Source organism: Scylla paramamosain, unplaced genomic scaffold, assembly GCF_035594125.1.
Source record: "Scylla paramamosain isolate STU-SP2022 unplaced genomic scaffold, ASM3559412v1 Contig22, whole genome shotgun sequence".
Classification (NCBI taxonomy): Eukaryota; Metazoa; Arthropoda; class Malacostraca; order Decapoda; family Portunidae; genus Scylla; species Scylla paramamosain.
In genome coordinates, this window is record NW_026973687.1 from 747,501 (window position 1) to 752,803 (window position 5,303).

Below are 5,303 nucleotides of genomic sequence, written 5' to 3' on the forward strand. Positions count from 1 at the left end.
TATATATATATATATATATATATATATATATAGGTGCTGAATGGATAATAAAACACAATGGTATGTCTCAAAGCCACGAGGCAGAAATCTGAGTGTAATATTTATATGAGTACATGAACTTGTAATATTTCAACACCAATTTAAATTTTCAACACCAATTTAAATTTTCTTCCTTAAACATTTGTTCATATTGTGTACTCTTATACATACTGGTCGTGTCATGTACCGCTCTGTATACCCAGTATTCACAGGTATCCTCTGAAAAAAAATTTGCACAAGGTTGACATCGCTATTGTATACAGAGTAGGTGTCTTAAGTCTTTCACAAGTTCCTCTCTCTCTCTCTCTCTCTCTCTCTCTCTCTCTCTCTCTCTCTCTCTCTCTCTCTCTCTCTCTCTCTCTCTCTCTCTCTCTCTCTCTCTCTCTCTCTCTCTCTTTCTACATGTATAACTCTTGTAATTAATTTACAACTAATGCACATATTTTGTTTACAAATATATATAAACACTTTGTATTTTGCACTCCATGGTAATTCATACTATATAAAAGGCTCTTGTTGTCCTGTCTCCTTTTCTTTAAATGGCCTAAAAAGTAGTATATGAAATACAACAAGGATGGCGTAAGCGAAGTTTTGGGGATCAGTAATCAGGAAAGAACAAGAAATAATAGATCCAAAATTAAACAAAAAAAATGTAGTTTTAAAAAAGATCGAAAGGAATTGGATTTCAAATGAAGTGGTAGATGAATGAGGTAGACCCAGAAATGAGGTTGTTAATATTGAATCATTATGGAGCTCCTAAAAGAAGAATAAATTGATTTATGGATGAGGATGTTTGGTCGAAATAAGTAGGTGTTCCATATATGGCTTCTTGCAGCTTCCCTTGTGTTTTTGTTCAGCAAGTGCTCACCTTACTGGTGCAGGCATATCACCGTCAAAAACTAGCAACTCGGCAAGTCACCAAGTGTTCACCTTACTCGTGCAGGCATATCACCGTCAAAAACTAGCAACTCTGCAAGTAATTGCTGGATCCAACCACAACGTGTGTGTGTGTGTGTGTGTGTGTGTGTGTGTGTGTGTGTGTGTGTGTGTGTGTGTGTGTGTGTGTGTGTGAGAGAGAGAGAGAGAGAGAGAGAGAGAGAGAGAGAGAGAGAGAGAGAGAGAGAGAGAGAGAGAGAGAGAGAGAGAGAGAGAGAGAGAGAGAGAGAGAGAGAGAGATACTGATTTACATGTATTACCATACCTCGCACTCACTCACTCACTCACACACACACGCGCACACACACACACACACACACATATACACTCACACACACACACACACACACACACACACACACACACACACACACACACACACACACACACACACACACACACACACACACACACACACACACACACACACACACACACACCTCAAGAATGTTAATTAAATCATCTTCATATTCTATCTATATGCAGTACATTCTCTAGCACCATCCCCCGAATCTAGAATAGATTCTGAAGGAAATGCAACAATACACTGTGGATAATTCTTTCTTTCTGCTGTAGAAAATGATGGTGATGTTGATGATAATGATAATGATAATGATGATGATGATGCCGATGAAGATAATGATGATAATAATGATGCTAATAATACATTAAAAATATTGTTCTTAATAATAATAATAATAATAATAACAATATTAGTAACAACAACAACAATAATAATAATAATAATAATAATAATAATAATAATAATAATAATAATAATATTATTATTATTATTATTATTAGTAGTAGTAGTAGTAGTAGTAGTAGTAGTAGTAGCATATTATTATTATCAATATTATTATTATTATTATTATTATTATTATTATTATTATTATTATTATTATTATTATTATTATTATTATTATCATTATGTTCATAATATACCATGACCAACAAAGGAAACAAAATTAATAACAAGAATATCAGTAGAAGCAGCAGCAACAACAGTAACAACAACAACAACGACGACACCTCAGTAGCGGGCACTCATGCACAGCACACCGTGACCATGCAAGCATATCTCACCGCCCAGGTCTCGACATCTGCCACGTAAACTTCTCTCACCATCTTCCTCAACCTACAGCAGGAAAAGACATACGTGACCTGGCAATATATATATATATATATATATATATATATATATATATATATATATATATATATATATATATATATATATATATATATATATATATATATATATATATATATATATATATATATATATATATATATATATATATATATATATATATATATATATATATATATATATATATATATATATATATATATATATATATATATATATATATATATATACGATTCATCGGCTCTCGTTTTTTAATTAAAACACAGGTGTGCAGGCGAAGGTTACGAAAATCCACGTAAACCAGAGAGAGAGAGAGAGAGAGAGAGAGAGAGAGAGAGAGAGAGAGAGAGAGAGAGATTGTTTATTTATTTATTTATTTATTTATTCATTTATTTATTTACTCATTGCCATAATATTCAATACAAATATAATTGTTATATAGTTAGCAACAATACGGCATAGTTTGCCGAGCCATAAATGGTTCCTTGGCGTGCATAAAGAGTATTAACATAATGTGACACATGGAAAATGTTTAACTAAATAGGTACTTATTGAAATATCTTACCATAATACAGTTACGTACAACCACATACACATAAACACAACTTTCACTTACATATATCACAATACATTCTATGAGGAAAATAGTATATAATAACAAAAATAATACCCATAAGAACATAAGAACATAAGAAACAAGGGAAGCTGCAAGAAGCCATCAAGCTTATACGTGGCAGTCCCTGTGTGAAATATACCTAGCTATTCCACCCATCATCACCATCCATTAATCCGTCTAATCTTCTCTTAAAGCTCCTTAATGTGTTAGCACTAACAACTTGATTACTGAGTCCATTCCATTAATATACTTCTCTAATTGAGAACCAATTTCTTCCTATCTCTTTTTTAAACCTAAATTTTTCAGGATTGAAACCATTATTTTTTGTTCTATCCTGGTTCCTGATCCTAAGAATTTTGCTTACGTCATCCTTGTTATAACCCTTATACCATTTAAAAGATTTCTATCGGGTGCCCTCTTAACTTACGTCTCTCTAAAGACTGTAAATTTAACAGCTTCAATCTCGCCTCGTAAGGAATACTCCTCATCCCCTGTATCCTTTTAGTCATTCTCTTTTGTGCTGATTTTTATAGACTTATATCCTTCCTGTAATATGGGGACAAGAATTGCACAGCGTAGTCTAGATAAGGTCTGACCAGCGCCAAATATAGCTTTAATATTACTTCAGGCCTTTTGCTTTTAACACTCCTAAAAATTAATCCTAATAGCCTATTTGTCCTGTTTCTCACCTCTTTGCATTGTTTTTTTAGATGGAATTCAGAGCTAACTATAACTCCTAAATCTTTTATGTACACTGAACCTACCACAGTTTCGTTGTTTATTGTTTAACTACTGTGTGGGTTTCCTCTACTAATGCTAATTACTTAATTACTATGCATTTGTTGATATTAAACTGCATTAGCCATCTGTCCATCCATTCGTTCATTCGTCATCCACAAATTCACTAATATCACTACTAATTCCACGATCCTATTCATTAGAACATATTAAAAACCACAATTGTTTTAATACTGATCCCCGTGGCACCCCCACTAATTACTTGACCCCACTCGGATGTAGAGCCGTTTATCACAGCTCTCTGTCGTCTGTCGCTTAGCCATGACCTTATCCAGCCTAACACCTCATCTATCCTGTGTGCCCTAACCTTTCTCAGGAGCTTCCGATCTCCTTGTCAAACGCTTCACTAATGTTTAGATAGAGGATGTCATAACCATCACCATTATCTGCTGTCTAGTACACTTTACTGTAAAAACTTAACAAGTTCGTCAGGCAAGACTTCCCCTTCATGAAGCCATGCTGTAACTGATCTATCAACTAATGTTTGTCTAAATGCTCCCTAATATTCTTCGTTATTATTGACTCCATTATTTTACCTACAACAGAAGTTAAGCTGACAGGTCTATAATCAGACATTAAAGTTTTATCTCCTTTCTTGAACATGGGCTTGCCTCCACATTACTGGTACCTCACCTGATTCAAGTGATTTCCTAAAGACAGAAACTAAAGGCTCACTAATAACCTCTTTGCCTTCCTTAAGCACTCTGGGATATATTTCATCAGGTCCTAATGTCATAAAATGTTTAGCCTATCTATCTCGTGATCCACTATCACCTTTGTTATGGTAATATCTCTCAGCTTCTCATTCTCATCTGCTCTAAATATCTGCTCACTATACGGCATATCCTGCTTGTTTTCCTGGGTGAAGACAGCTAAAAAATACTCATTCAAAATTTTACTAATCTCCTCCCCATATCTAACCGTCTCCCTATTTGTTGCTTTTAATGGACCTATTGTTTCCTTATTCTTCGTCCTATATACGTGATAAAATCCCTTGGGGGTCCGTCTTCGCCTGGCTGGCTACTTTTAATTCATAATTGCTTTTTGCTTTCTTCGTTAACCTCCTGACTGTTCTAAGTAGTTAATTATATTGTGGCCTTAAAACTTCTTCCCCTGCTTTTAATCTCTTATATATACTTCTCTTTCCCCGTATATAGTGTTTCAACCTAACCGTCATCCATTTAGGGTAATTTTTCTGTGATCCTATTGCTCTATATGGGATGTTTGCTAACTGCCCTGTATGCAGTTTATCTACGAAATATTTACACAACTCATCTACATTTACTTCACTTAATCCTCTCATTTCGGGCCCTTCCATCCTGTCCACTCTCTCATCTACTCGCCTCGACCTCACCTATCCCATCTCAGCATGACTTGACCCTTCCAACATATACATTTCCGGACACATAATTGTCCGGAAAGGTCGGAGAAGGGAGAGAGAGGGGGCTCTCTTCCTCCTCTTAACTTTCCGGACACTTCTCCCATCCTCTTGCCCTACACCCTCACACCTCACCTCACCTGCCTCATCCTGCTTTATCTCTCTCAACTCTGCTCTGGATCTTACCTCACCCTGCGTTCATTGCCAGTCAACTACTTGGAGGTACCTTTTTAACCCCTCAAAATCTTCTCCACTGAAGTCAGATATTTTACTAGTGTTTTTGCTTCAAAAAAATTTCTCCTATTTTAATTTGTACCCAATTTCTCAATGGTCACTGTTGCTTAGCTGTCCTTCAACATCTACCTGCGTGACTACTTCCTCCC